The sequence below is a fragment of the Ambystoma mexicanum genome, chromosome 8, assembly GCF_040938575.1.
Source record: "Ambystoma mexicanum isolate Mex_15411 chromosome 8, UKY_AmexF1_1, whole genome shotgun sequence".
NCBI classification, from domain to species: domain Eukaryota; kingdom Metazoa; phylum Chordata; class Amphibia; order Caudata; family Ambystomatidae; genus Ambystoma; species Ambystoma mexicanum.
The window spans coordinates 795,186,012-795,201,801 of record NC_090929.1 but is presented as its reverse complement, the minus strand read 5'-3'; positions in this window follow the sequence as shown (position 1 = coordinate 795,201,801).

The following is a 15,790-nucleotide window of genomic DNA, read 5'->3' as shown; positions in this document are numbered from 1 at the left end:
TATCGTGCATTTCCCTTCTTAATGGGAGACTACAACTCAGGATGACATCATTCTATTCTCCATTTCTGAAAGACACAGGGTCTTTCAGAAAAAGTCTAAAAACCCTACTTTTCAGCCTAGACTCCCAACAATAAACAATAGGCCCATCAGCACCATAGGCTTGCCTGTCAGTACCCTTTTTTTGATGAAAGTACCTAAAGTACGAAAGCACCAACATCATGTTTACTTAGCTCTTTTAATGCAACTGCTGTGTATATCTACCACTAAGTAAGTAATGAATAAGGAGTAATTTATGTATATATGTACCAACTAACCTGCTACTGTATTACCAAAATTGTAGTACCAAATTGTAACTAACAGCAACTGTATTAATCAAGAATCAAAAATAGTAACCAATCTCTTAAGCTCCAGCGCCTAGATGCCTATGGGCTACGTACGCTTTACAAATCCACTAATAAATACAAAAAATAATTCCTCACAGACCAAAATAAAATCACTCAACTACCCACATCTCCCTCTTGGGTTAAACCCACATCTCCCTTTTGGGTTAACCCCACACAAAACCTGAGAAGTAGCACATGGATCACCCCCAGCTCCACTTAAATGCCTCCTATACTAAAGCCCAGCAGGAAGCATAGCCTAACATACAATTAGGCAGATTCCATGCACATAGCACCTCATTACAAGTTTGGTGGTAGCTTTGTGTAAATTCGCTGAGATACCACGAAAGGGATTTACTGTTACCGGCACTTGCTCCGGAAGAATTACCACCAAATTACAAGCAGCTGTGTGGTGGTGTCAGTCCCCATTCATGGAGTCCATTGGAATACAGAGGATTTTGTCTGTTTTCAGCCAAGAAAAGTGGCAGCAATAGTGCAAGCTTTTTGTTGGTCGTTTTACCTCCACCTTACCTCCAAACCCATGGTTCGGCGGTGTGGTAATGTGGCTCTAATGCTGTTGTAGCTTATTACAACTGCATTACCACAGTTTTTGGCCACACCGCCAAACTCATAATGGGGCCCATAGTCCTCCAACTCTTATCAGAAAGAAATAAAATAACCCACTCTTGTCCGATGTCTCATGATTTGGACACTTGGATGACATAGTAGAGACTGAAACCTACCGAAATGGAAAGTAGGTAAACAACCACTAATACAAACCCTGGTTAAAGGAAATATGAGACTATGCACACATTTCTATATTGGTCAAAAACTCAAGAATAATGACTCGTAATGGATTTTTAACCTTAGAACCTCAACTACATGACCTAATTAAACAAGGGTTGGCAAATCAAACGTTTAGCTTTTGTGTAGACCTCAGATAGTACCTCGCATGGTTATGTCAGTGCCTGACAAATGTCTATGCAAGGGCCAAGACTGCTTTTAACATGAATTCAGTGTAAGAAACAAATGCAAGGAATGGGGCAGAATTAATCCAAAGATCATCACCTCTACCACCCAATAAGGCCTTTATGTTCTGGCAATACCGCACTCCCAGCACTGCCTTCCTACTTCAAGGAACAATATGGAGGCTCCTTGCTCACAATTATGACAACAAACTAGATCACTCTACTGAAAGACATTCTTAAACTTCAGGACAGCCTCGCTTCTCAGAAAACACACTCAAGACCTGGCATTTTGCAAAACCCTGAATCAACACAAACTTGATAAATGATCTATAGCACTGAACCACCTAAATGTATGTTGAGAACAAAACAAGCAAGATTGCCAGGGATAGGCAGGGTGTAAGGAGTCTGTGGAGGGGTCATGTCTGTGCAAACTGGCTTTATTTCAAAAGACTGTTCTCCAAACCACTATCACCTTTGAGGAGGTGTTGGAGGGGCGTTCTATGTTACAAGGTCACAGCAACTAGCTTTTGGTGAGTGGTGTACAGAGGAGTATGGCTTCTCGTTTGTGCTGCAAAGATGCAGACATTAGGTACTCCCCTTCTGGGGAGAGGCATGGGCTGGAAGGCTTGCTGTTCTGTTCTCAAGCAAAGGGACAAAGTTTGCAGCAGTTGGGGAGGGTGGCTGTCAGCCGAGACTAGGTGCAGGTGCTGATATGTTTTGGTGGGGAAGGAGAAATACATCTATGTATTGCAGTGAGGTAGGAGGTGAGTGGTGGTGGTGGTGACAAGCAAGAGGCAAGTATACTTGTGTTGGGGTAGTTGTATGGTGTGACCTTGGAGGGGGTCAGGAGAAGTTGCTGTTGGGGATGAGAGGTAGTAGCCAAGGACTGGTGTAAGCCATTTAGTGGGGAATGGTAGAGTGGCATTGCTGTAGCTATCGAATGGTGTTTCTGGTGGTGTAATGCAATTGGGCCTAGATGTGTGGATGTGATCGTAGTGCGTACTGACTGGTGGGGGAGTGGAACAAAGTGTCATGAGTCTGATTCCTGCATTTGCTGGGTGTAGAAAGGATTGAGGAGGCAGGAGTTGAAGGGATAATTGGCTGAAACAAGGGCATTTTATGATCTGAGTCAAAGAGGTGACAGATGCTGGCAATGGTTCTCAGCAGAATGGGGCATGGTGAGAGAGCCAACTGCTATATTTATGTTGATGGTGTAAGTAGGTGTTTGGGTAGGAAAAACCAAGTGTATGTTAATAGTGTTGATAGCAGTAATAATTGATGTTAGGGGATGTATTGGTAGGAGTTGGTCTCTACTCTGTTGTGAGTTGGAGCCGATTATGGTGTGAGGAGGCAGGGATTGACAGTAAGATTGGATATGCAGGAGCTGAAAGCATCTCCTGGGTATCCAGTGTTAACCAGTGAGCAGGAGCTACCACAGGGGAACCAGAAGCTATAACATAGTGTTCAACAAGTCTAACTGCCACATAAGATGCAAACTGAGCAAGCATTTCAGTCCATAGTTTGACTCCTTATGCTTTAAATGACTTATAGTTGTGTCCTAATGCTTATTTATAGATTGTCCCAAAAGCACAAACTTAACATCACATAAGTATGTATGTTCAGCATCAGTTGGCTTGGGCAGCCACAAGTAGCTCCTTGTAGCTTTGGTGTCAAGATAACCAGGTTCTAGGTTAAAAGTAGGAGATAAATAGCCCCCAGCTCTCCTCATTTCCCTACCCTGAGGAGTTAGTGTTGTCAGGTGTGATGGGAGTGGCAGCAGACAGAATATAAAGTGGAACAAACTAATTTTGCACTCTGCTGCGATGTCGTAGGTGTCATATAATTTACTAAAGCGAGAGCTACAGCAGTTTAAAACAAGAGTTTATGACTTATAATACTGAATTGTTAGAAATGTGCATATGGACATAAATTCTGCATGCACCCAAGGGCTATTTGCACTTATCAGATTTGCTAGTCCTGCTCTGCCTACCCACCCCTTCCTCACGGAAGACAGATGGACGATTCCCTAGATGACGTACCTGAGCAGCGCCCACTCCATGTCTATCACCCTGTCACTTGTTTAACCTGATCCTTGAGCTAGGAGGTGGCTCTCTGTGGACCCAATCAACCAGTGGGGCCTAAAGCAGTTCACCTCCAATATCCTGGCCACCTCACTGTCACTCCCTCCCCCCGTAAAATAAACAGAACACTCTTATTCCATAACCAAGTGCATAGGTAACCCTAACTAAAGGCAGCTGAAGACCGCTAATACAATTTGTGCACATTTTTGTTGGGGCCCACGGCTATCCTGATAAACACAGTACCTTCATTTGGTTCCTAGACCCGTACTTGTGCTGGCGCTAGAAAGCTGCCCACTGACAGGGTTGAGCTTTTCTGCTCACATCAAAGCATCTGACTGATCTATTCGCCTCCTCCAGTGGACAGGGCCCACCCACTCCTTTCAGCCTGATGGGTGCTCGGGCAGGCCTGTCCTTTATACTCCAATATTGTCATGGAATGCTCGCACATCGTCTTGTCCCGCTGAGGATGTGCAGACCAGCCTCACAGTGGTGTCATAACTTTACTTCAGAGGGTGATGACCACCTGCCCATTGACAGTGCCTGGGCGGACAAGACCACCCTTCTGCAGTTTTGATGCTGGAAGCCTGTGCCATAACTTCCACCGAGAGCCACCACACTTTCCCAGAATGTTCCCACAGCCTGAGCTTCTGAAGGAAAGCCTACAGCTCAATCATCTTTAAGGCCTACTCTCCGATGGCTTTGTTCTGTGGTGAACTGACCTGTTATTGATCCTTTTAGCACCGGATCGGTCTCTGGCTCACCAGGGTGAATGAAGACTATCTTCACCCAAGCCACCCAGGACTTCTGCACCATTGTCCCTGCCTCTTTCTGGCGTCCTTCTTTTACTGGGCTGTCTCAACACTTTCACCTGGACTACACTGCTGATGTGGCCCATGTGTTCAGTTAACTGGACTTGTCTCTTCACGCTTCACTCACACAACTGCCATGCCCTGTGAGGCCGCTTTATACCATGGCACCCCAGGAAACCATATCCGTCAGCTTCTCCCTGTGTCTTCTTTTGTTTTTTACCCCCGAACACATCAGTGCCTTTTTTCAGTGCTCCTTCTCCTCTTCACATAAAGGAACAGTCCGCTGTCTATGAACAGGGGGGGACCTGCCCTTTGTACTTTGTCCTTTGCCCTGATGACTCAAAGTGAACCCTATGAAAGTGAAGCATTAAAGAAGAACCAATATACATTACCTCAACATACACCGCAAGTATTGTGTATTAACCCATGCAGGTGTTAGCCTGCACATAATTTCCAGGTCCTAATTCGGCCAGGGGTTATTTATTGATTGTCATTTAGAGTTTGCGTAAGTAGTGTAATGGATATTACATGTGCACAGTGTAATTCTACACAGATTTATAATTACATTTTAAAATGCACTGTGATGAAGAGAGAACATCATCATGTCTTCCAATAGTCCTGTTGTTTAAGGTTCAGTTATTCTAGTCACAGAGCACTTTTCAGATTTGTAGGTTTTTAAATGCAACTTTGAATTCATCTGGCTATAATTCAGTGCACTTTACCTTCTACTGATTACTTTTCTTACTATGTGGGACATTTACCTCTTGAGACAACCAGCTCCTTAGGTGCAGCCAACATAAGAATAATTTCCCACACACTTGTTAGCCCCACAATATATGAATCCAGCCTTCCTCCCATAACATCCTGTTTTTATGAGATGACCCTTGTGTAATGCAGCATTGGCACAACTGCTATTGCATGAGCTGGAGGCTGAACACCAAACTATCTAATAGGAATTTAGGCGGTGTACTGATGGTCATGCAGTTGACCAGGCTTTTGAGTGAACATCAAAATTGACGTGCATAATTTAATACTTGGCTTAAAATGATCTCATTGCAAAATGGGTTTGATTGTGCTGTGAAAAAACACATTCTTGGGTGCATAAATGTTCTTCCATTGAGTCTGACTGGCAATAAGTGTGGATATGACACCCCTTATCTCCCACATTCCCTCTTTATTCATATAGGTGGCAGAACTTGGGAAACATAGATGACAGACGGACTCCAATGCAGGGAAAATTATGGGTGTACAATGGAAGACTGAAAACAGAGCTTAGACGGTAGAAGGAAGGATGCAGTATAAAGAAACCTGTAGGGTGGGATGTCATAGAAACGTATGCAAATTCTACAGGATATTTTAGAATGGTACAGAAAAAGTGGGGAAACTGCATGGTGGATGAGTGATGCAGAGATGTGAGTAGCAAAATGGTAACTGTACAGCAGAGCCAAGTAAGAATGAAGCCGAATGGCGTCATTTTCTGCCTGCACAGTGTTGATTACAATATGTATGTCTGCTTTGCTATTATCCCTGCTTGCGAGTGAGCCTCAATGTTTGGTGACATAAGTGACTTAGCAGGAGAAGTTTTGGAGGTTGTCTAGAGCAGCGTGGCTGCAGAGACCACTGAATACAGTGGTGGGAGCTACAGTACTGCATGCATGACTACTGGCAATGGAGGTCTGTGGCCACCATAGATGTTCTGGTACAGTGACACCTCCTGCATCCTATTAGCTCCTCTTCAATAATCTGTATGGCCCCAAACAGTAACTGTGGACACTAGCCTCTGTCCATTGCCATGATGAACGCCCATTGCCAAGCCAATACTTGATGGAAGCGCCATTGTCCTTTCAGCTTTGTTAGAAGATATAAGCATGTTAAGTATATCATGGACTCCAAGCTATTTATTCATTTTTACCTCCACAGGTTACATATCCCATTCAAGTATTGACCACCAAAGAGATGAGTGTTGCAAATCCAAGCTTCGATCAGATAAGTAAAATGTCCTAACACTTTTCCTTAGTTAAATCACTACTTCTGAATGTCCCATGCACCCGCACAGTGAAAAGCTTTTCTTTATTTGTGTTTCCTATAGGTTAAATAGAAGACCAGCCAACAAAGGACTCTCTTGTTGACCCTGACATCTTTTGTATGTTTAAAATAATGTATCTTTTCCCCTTTGCAAATACAGTGGGCGTTACAATTAAACTTCATTTAGGTACTAAACTTAGCATCACTTGTCTTCCATCCATACACATTCTAGCACTGTTCTGTGCACTGATAAACACAGTCACTCATCCTCACATTCACCCATGCTGTGGCAGGAGAAGTAGATTGGTGCCATGGGGGTGTTTTTGTATCTGCATGTACAATGTGTGATGTGTGTACATTATTTGTTCATTTCTGTGCCATTATTTGGTCATGTATGTATTTGTATTTTTAGATAGCAGGCAGTCTGTGTGGGTACGTCTCTATTTCCACATTCAAATTATTTGTTGCCATCATTGGTAATAATGGTGCTTGCTTGGTATTTGTGTCAGGCTGTGCAAATGAAGCTGCAGTTTGTTGTGGCACCAGGACCAAAATAGTGTGAGGCCAACCACAAAATGTGTGGCCCGAGCCTTGCACAGAGCTTATCTTGACAACTGGTGAAGATTTGTATATGTGCATGGGGCACATGTAATGTAACAAGAGCAGGGGAGGGAATGTGCACCAGATAGTCCAGTATTAGCAGCAGAGTACAATCATCATTTAAGATTAAGCAAGATGGCTGCATTCCTTTGATATCTGTCACCTCCTTGACATCCTCACTCTCATTGAGACATGGTTCACTGCCAGCTCTGACACTGCTTTTGACACACTCCTCCCCGAGGGCTCCAAGATCCTCTCAAAGCCCAGGCCTAACCGGGCTAGGCGGAGTAGCCCTGATCTTCCCTGAATGAGTCCCTGCTACTACCATACCGACTCAGTCTTATTCTTCCTTTGAATACCTCCTCTGCAGGCTTGATGTCTCTTCTGTCCACTCACTGACTCTCGCCACAATCTACAGGACCTCTGGTCCAGTCTCCCACTTCATTTCAGAGTGGTGTGACATCACCTTGCTTCTTCTCTCCAGGTCTATACCTTCAAGCTTCTCCTCCTCAGAGACTTCAATATTCACCTTGACTCGCCTGATGTGGCCACTGGACTCTTCTGCAGCCTCTGTGACGCTTTCCTTCACCATTCTACCCTCCGGTCTGACCCACTCAGCTGAACACACCTTGGATGAAGGATGAGGATCTGCACCAGGTATGATTCTGCCTTAGCCTCTCTGATACGCACGTGCAGAGTTGCTGGCTTCAAGCACATCCACTGACAGACTGGCCTGCCGTCTGCTCCAAAGGCAATACAGACTTTCCATCCATTCAAAGAAGAGAGCCCATATCCAAGCCTGCATCTCTGGTGCCACCAACAACATGGCTAAACTGTTCAAATTCTGCAAGGAACACGCCAATCCTACTGCAGTCTCCATTTCTCTTCTGCCATCCTAAGTCCTCTGCAATGCACAGGCCTCCGACTTCACAACCAAACTCAGGACATCCTGCGCTCATTCTCCTCTACTCCCCTCAATTTTCCCTCACCCGCTCTCGGGCCTCCCTTGGGCCCCGCTTGCCCCTTCCCTCCTACTGTCTTCCTTCTCACCCATAGCACCGGTTGAGGTCTCTAAACAAGTCCTCTCTATGAAAGTCTCTTCCAAACAGGTGCTCCCCTGCTCCTCAAACTATTAAGGACAACATTGCCTCCCTTGCTCCAGCCTTGGCTGATTTCTGCAGTCACTCTTTTGCCACTGGCTCCTTACTTCCCCTCAAGCACTCACTTGTGCACCCTCTGCTGACCCTTGATGTCCTGCTAATTACTGCCCTATTTCCATTAGCCCCTTCCTGGGCACATTCTTGGAGAAGTTGGTCATCTCCCAACTGATCCACCACACTGAATCTGCTGGTTGTCTCCACGACCACCAGACTTCAGAGCATCCAGAGGAACAGAAACTGCTCTCCTGAAGACCCATGAAGACTTCCTTTAAAATCTTGATTCCAACTCTCCCTCCGTCCTCATCCTTCTCGATCTTTCCTCTGCCTTTGACATGGTCACTCATGCCAACCTTATAAATTGACTTCATAAATGACTGATTTTCCTAGGATCAACTGGGCCCTTTCCTCTCCGCCACCACACTCTCCACCTGTGGAGCCCCCTAGGGCTCTATCCTCTCGCTGTGGCTCTTCAACATCTACCTTACTCCTCTGGTCAACCTCATCTCCACCTTCTCTCCTATGCGGATGATGAGCAGCTCTCCTTCAAGCTTTCCTCCTCTTCTTCCTCTCTCATTCCTGACTGTTGATTGCTATTCAGGCGTGGTGCGCTGCTTACGATCTCTGCCTTAATGGCAGTAAGACTGAGATCCTTCTCATTGGGACCCATGCTCCCTCCTTTCCCCCTACTCTCTGGCCACCCTCCATGAGTCCCCTCCCCCTACCCTCTTGTGAAGCTAAAAACCTTGGCATCATCTTCGACTCATCTCTCGTCACATCGCAGACATTGCCAAGAAGGCCCACTTTCAGCGGGACCTCCTCAAAGGCATTCTGCCTTTCCTTACCTTTCCCCAGAAACTAATGTCTCCAGAGCTCTGGTCCTCTCTAAACTGGACTACTGTAACAGCCTCTTCCTCAATCTACCTTTATCCTCCCTTACCACCTTCAAGACTTATCCTTGGCCTCAAGCGCATGGAACACATCTCTCCAGTCCTAAAATCTATCCACTGGCTGCCTGTAGCAGCAAGGATCCAGTTCAAGACCTGCTACATCATCCACATGCTTTCTGGGGCGTAGGACCGTGCTACATCCAAATCTCTCTCCCTAAATACCTCCCTGCTAGAGCCCTTTGGTTTTCTAGCTCCAATCCTCTGCAGATCCGATGCTTTTCTAAGCAGAGAGCAGGGGGTAGATCTCTCTCTTCGGCAGGAACCTCCCTGTGGAATGGCCTCCCTGCCCCTCTCAGGCTTGAGCCAGATCTCCTTAAGTTCAAGAAGCTTCTCAAGACCCTTCTCTTCTTCCTTTCCTCTGCTCCTCCACTGCTAAGGCACCCTTCTGCTTCATAGACTGGCTGCCTGGTCCCTTCTGAGTCCAACAGGGCACCAGGTCCTCCTCGCCCAGTCTTCCCCAGCACTCCGGTCTCCCTAACCTGCACTTGCCTTTCCCGGCCCCCGTCCCCTCACTAGCCTGATGGGGTGTGCATCCCTACCAAGCCTGGTCCACCCCTGTCCTCGCACTTAGCATGTAGTCCTCACTCCTTGCATCCCCTGGCACTTGCCCACCTGGCCTCCCCTTGGCACTTCCCTAGCCCAATGGGCCCTCCTATTCCCCTCCTCCCCCTGCATGCTGCCACTCTACCCCGTACTTCCCTCTCACCCTAGAATGTTCCATACCCCTCCCCACTCTCCTCCACCCTGCACTCCTTGTTACTGCACTTGCACAATCCGAATGACACAAGGCCTAGTAGGACCGTTATTGTTGTTTGGTTCCGTGTATCTTCCCCCCACCCCCACACCTTTTTGTCTTGTGGCACTTTGAAACACCATTTGATGTATAGGTGCTATATAAATAAGCAATAAATAAATAAAAAGTTTAAGTATGGGTACTTGGAAATAGATGATATATAGTTGAACGCCAGGGTTTTCAGCTGGTGCGTTTTACAAGCATGAGTTTGGTTTGTGGTAATCTGATAAGGTCTGAGGGAACAGCAGCACCACACAGACTTATGTTGGTGATGGATTTGAATGCTAACCAGGAATGGTAATAAATAAATTCTCTTTATTTTGGATGGCTGTTCGAATTTGGGTATGATTTTATTGGTAGTTGATTAAAAGCACAATATACACATCTTTCACTGAAGAATGTTTAACGTATTGAAATGAAGGGGCTAAGAGGAATTTGTTTGAAGGGTTAGACGTTTTTTAGACTTCACACGCATGCAACACAGTAATAAACGGCTATTGTAATACAAGGCTGCTCAATGCATAGGAATGTAGGCTTAGCAATGTAAACTGCACCACTTTCCCAAACTGTGAACATTTTTAGACCAGTATTTAAAGCTCGGTCTTGTTTGTGCCCTCCTTGTGCAATTCTCTCGCAGCTCCAGCTTTGAATTCTATCCTCCATCCACTCCCTTGGATTTCAAGTACATATCTGATATCTGTCTCTAAGGAGTTTCACACTATTCTAATGGTCGTCTTCTTCCTTTCTTTGAATCAGAGGCACTGTGGAGGCGCTCGCTCCAAGTGGTCTGCCACTCATTGCTAATGGTTAGCCTACTTTCTTACAATCTGTCATGGAGGAGGTGCTCGCTATAAGTGGTCTGCCACTCTGTGCTAATGGTTGTCTTTCTCTCTCTCTCTCTGCCTTCTTCTTTCTCCCTCTTTCCATTTCTTACTTGATTTTCATTATAAGCAGTAAGTCACAATTAGCTAATGGTCCTCGTTTTGCTTTTTTAGAATTTGAGTTATACATGTGTATGTAGTCATTCACACCATGCTAATTTCATACCCACGTTCACAAGGGGGATACAGGGCTTCACAAAGTGGCTAAGGCAACCATAGTTCCTTGATGAGGGCACAGAGAAGTAAGACCTTCACAATGGGGAGTCCCAACTTTACAAAGTGGGCATGGGGAACACATTGTTGTGGACACCTGGTTCTGAAGGAGTACGTGACATGCCTCAATAAATTGACACTTGACAAAACTCTGATCTAGGCTAAATCACTCTCTCTAATGCCTTTTATGCCACACATGATGTTGCTTTGGACAGGAAAAATTCTTCCGAAACTATCGAATACTCTACACTTTTAGACTCAAAATGGAATGTTTAGTTATTTTTGCTTTGTAAGTGGTTAATATTACTATTTTATGAACTTTGTCAAGTAATCAGTGGCTGATGTAGAAGCTAAAATGATTATATTGTTGCTGCAGCAGTGAATTGGCAGAGCAGATGTGTCTAACTGCCCATAGATTTGTTTCTATATTTCTTATGACCGCATTCAACATGTCCCAATACCTGGAAGGCTGAATTTGTACAACTACTTGACCACAGTCACGCACATTGTAATTGCCATTATTCCATTTTCAACGCACGTGCCTTGTAAAGTTTCTTGTATTTTAGTCAGATTTCCCTACTCCACTCAAATGATGTGAAATCACATTGGATACTGTCTGGGATTCGAATTGTGATTTTGATGAAACCTCTGGGAGGTGAGAGCTGGTGCTCTGCTTAGAAGCAGGGTTGAGGTGTACACCAGTACTTTAGCAGGCTAGGAGAAACATATGCTGGACCTGTCTAAATGTAGGACCTTGTTTTTCAAAATGCTTTTATTGTGGGTTTCCAATATAGCATACATTAGCTTCACCTATAGTTCTCTTCTATGTGCTTTAGGACCTCATCTGGCTTCATCAGTGTTTTTTGTATTACGTTTGCCAGTGTCCACTATATGCCTAATAGCTTGCATACAACACTTTCTTTAACTTTTAAACCAGCTAACCTATTGGTTCACATGGCTGTAAACATGATTTGTAGTTGTTGCTTACATTCATTTGCCCTGTGAAAGTTGTTTTTGGTACTCTGGCACACTGATGACATTTATGACATTTCAGCGAATAGCAAATTTAGATTAAAAAAGACAAGGAAAGAGCCATAACTGGAGGATTAACCAACATTTCATAAGACATGTAGGTGTGGTGTAGCAAGAATCTGTTGTCTTAGAGAAAATTGGTGGTTACAATTGCAGGGGTTGAAATTAGGATTTCTTGACCAAGAGCAAAAATCAGCTCCTTTGTATCGGCATTACCATTTCGGCAGGAGCTTCACCGGGGGAACCAGGAGCTAGTCCACATGGAGCACAGCAAATGTAGCAATTTTTGTGTAAGACACACTAACTTTTTATCCATTTATATATTATCCAATATGCTTTAAATGTCTCTTAAGTGTGTCCATGATTCTCTTTAATACACATACTGAAACCTACCCAGTTAATATTACCTAAGTGTTTGTACAATACCACTTGCCTGGGGTGTTAGAAGTAGCTCCTGCTAGCTCTTGGTTTCGAGGTAACCAGACTCTCAATGGCTATAACCAAGAGCTAAATAGCTACTGGCAATTTGGAACCCTGCTATTGTTTTGCATGTTTTTGTATGGATCTACAACTTGTGTAATGTTGGCATGCAATCACATGGTTGAGAGGCTTTAAATATTTGTATAACCTTTTTTAGGTGTGATGCACAATAAAGCTATTTTCTCCAAATCATATAAGCCTTTCTAAGTCACTGAAGAGAGGGGAGAACAGCTACTGCAGTAGATTCCAGGTCTGTATTTACTCATAAAACACAACCTTTAAAACATAGTTTTAAGGGGTATACTACATTACTATTTAATAAAGTAAACGTGCACTCAAAAGACTGAACTGAACACTATTTGCAAAGGTTTACAAACATTGTAAATTCTGTAAATCAAATGTTTACTAATAATGACAGTTTTGAGGTGTACACTAGGTTTCCAAATAATAGTAAATGTTGTAAACCAAATGTTTACTAATATTGACCTGTTTAGGTGTACACTAGGTTTACAAAGGTTTATAAATTACTTTTTCTTTGTAAATGAAATGTTCAAGTGTGCATGAAACATTAAGTGTACATTAGGTTTACAAAGTATTCATGATTTGTAAACCATGGCAAACTTGGGGTTTACAAATCTCTGGAACATTAAGTCCAAATGGACTTGCATAACTACATGGTTTGCTTATGTGTAAACGCGATGTAAACCAAAGGTTTACAAAAAGGTTTCAAACACTCGTAAACCTTTGTGAACTTATAGTTTGCATAATTTGCATGCAGTTTACCAAATTTGGTAAACCATGATTTTCATGCAGTGAAAGGAGGTGCTGGGGCACTTTAGCCTTCACACACATTTCATTCACTCCCTTCCACACCATTCCACACCATCTGGCTCCAAGGTCTTCACCCACGTGTTGAACAATAATGTATCCCTCCCAGCACCTTGCAATACAAATCACACGATTGTTGCTTCAACGATGTGCCCAGTCCGTCCTCTTTGAACATTTCAGGAATTGTTACTTTGGGGTTGGTGGTCAAAAGACACCTGGTGACCACAAAAGTGATGGGTGGAAGGTTTTGAATGAATCTAAACCACTGGCAATTGCTCTGGGCCAACCTTCCACACCACCGTTTTTTAGCCCGTCTGCGCCATTGCAAAAGGGGACCAGCCATGTGCAAATCAGTCAGCAGCTGCCGCCACCGAAGGTAGCAGCCCAGCCCGAACTGCTAGGCCAGGTCCCCTCTGCACAGAAAACCAAGCAACCCCAGACATGTTTCGGCCTTGTTGGACCTCCTCAGTGAGGTGCAGCCTGGTTCCCTGTGGCGCAGCGAGCTAGGGACCCACGTCTGGGCATACCCTCTCTCACAAGGAGAAACAAACTGACCACAAAAGTGATGGGTGGAAGGTTTCGAATGAATCTAAACCACTGGCAATTGCTCTGGGCCAACCTTCCACACCACCGTTTTTTAGCCCGTCTGCGCCATTGCAAAAGGGGACCAGCCATGTGCAAATCAGTCAGCAGCTGCCGCCACCGAAGGTAGCAGCCCAGCCCGAACTACTAGGCCAGGTCCCCTCTGCACAGAAAACCAAGCAACCCCAGACATGTTTCGGCCTTGTTGGACCTCCTCAGTGAGGTGCAGCCTGGTTCCCTGTGGCGCAGCGAGCAAGGGACCCACGTCTGGGCATACCCTCTCTGGTTGTGAGAGAGGGTATGCCCAGACGTGGGTCCCTTGCTCGCTGCGCCACAGGGAACCAGGCTGCACCTCACTGAGGAGGTCCAACAAGGCCGAAACATGTCTGGGGTTGCTTGGTTTTCTGTGCAGAGGGGACCTGGCCTAGCAGTTCAGGCTGGGCTGCTACCTTCGGTGGCGGCAGCTGCTGACTGATTTGCACATGGCTGGTCCCCTTTTGCAATGGCGCAGACGGGCTAAAAAACGGTGGTGTGGAAGGTTGGCCCAGAGCAATTGCCAGTGGTTTAGATTCATTCGAAACCTTCCACCCATCACTTTTGTGGTCAAAAGACACCTGGTGCCATGGATCTTAAGGTTTAGTCAGTTATATGGGCTATAACTGGTGGTCACCTCGGGATGGGCCGGGTCATGCTTTGGTCAATGTGAGATAACATGCACACCAGGCACCGGTCTGCGATCATGGCCTTGTAGGACATATTCCTCGAGTAAAAAACACATCTTTGCAACACTGTCAGAACAATTTGTATTTGTATTTCGTTTATTTGTATAGCGCGCCTGGCCCAAGGGCATCTGGCCGCATATTTTCAGTTATAGTTACAAATTATACAACAAATGACAGTAGGACAAATACAGAATGTATGTACAATAAACAAAATATGGAGTAGAATATATATATACAATCAAATCAAATTACGTACAGGCTATAGACACAGTAGTTACATTCAGGATGCGTGCTGGACAATGGCAGCAACAATGGTGCAAGGTCATTCAAGTGAGTGATTGATGTCAGATGTGACAGCTGGAAATATTAACAAGTGTCTTGAGTAGAGAGCCACAGTTTGGCTTTGCTCTTGAAGGAGTGGAAAGAGGGTTCTGATCTAAGAGGGTTGGGCAGTGTATTCCAGTTTGGTGGCTAGGACCGGGAAACTAGCCCCACCAGCTTTCTGAAACTTGAACCTAGCAAGTGAAAGACAGTGAGCTTCTGCCACTCTCTGAGAGCAGGTAGAGGTTTGAGGTTTGAATCGAGTCGCCAGGTAGATCGGAGCCTGGTTGGCTAGATATTTGTGGGTGAGGACGAGTGTTTTGAAGGAGACTCTTTGGGCTACTGGGAGCCAGCGTAGGTTACGTCTGGTGTCAGTGGTGGGCTGATTCCTGGGGCTATTTAACGCTGCCTTGATGACGTTGTACTGTGTGACCTGTAGTTTATTTAGATTTCTATGGCTTGTCCCTAGATAGAGGGCATTACAATAGTCAAGCTTTGACATGATGAGTGTTCTGGAGAGGGTGGTACAGTTAGCGGTAGCAAGGAAGGGTCAGCAGGCTGTGATGTGTTTGCATATGTAGGCAGAGGCTGAAGTTACAGCATTAGTATGTCTGCTGAGTGATAAGGTAGAGTCAAGGTAGATGCCTAAAGTTTTAGTATCATTGGAAACCTTGATAGTGTTGCCATCGATGGTGAACAATTTGAAAGAAGGATCTAGTCTATTAAGTCGATGATGGGAGCCCAAGATGAGGAGCTCCGTCTTGTCATCATTGAGCCAGAGCTCATGTTGTGCCATCCATGCCTGAATGACCTGGTAAACATCATTTAAGGATTTTGTATGCACTGTGTGGTCTCCAGTGATCGGGATGAGTATCTGGGTGTCATCAGCGTAGTTGGTGTAGCTGACACCCAGATTGTCAAGAATATCGAAAAGCGGTTTTGTGAATACATTGTAGAGTGTCAGTGAG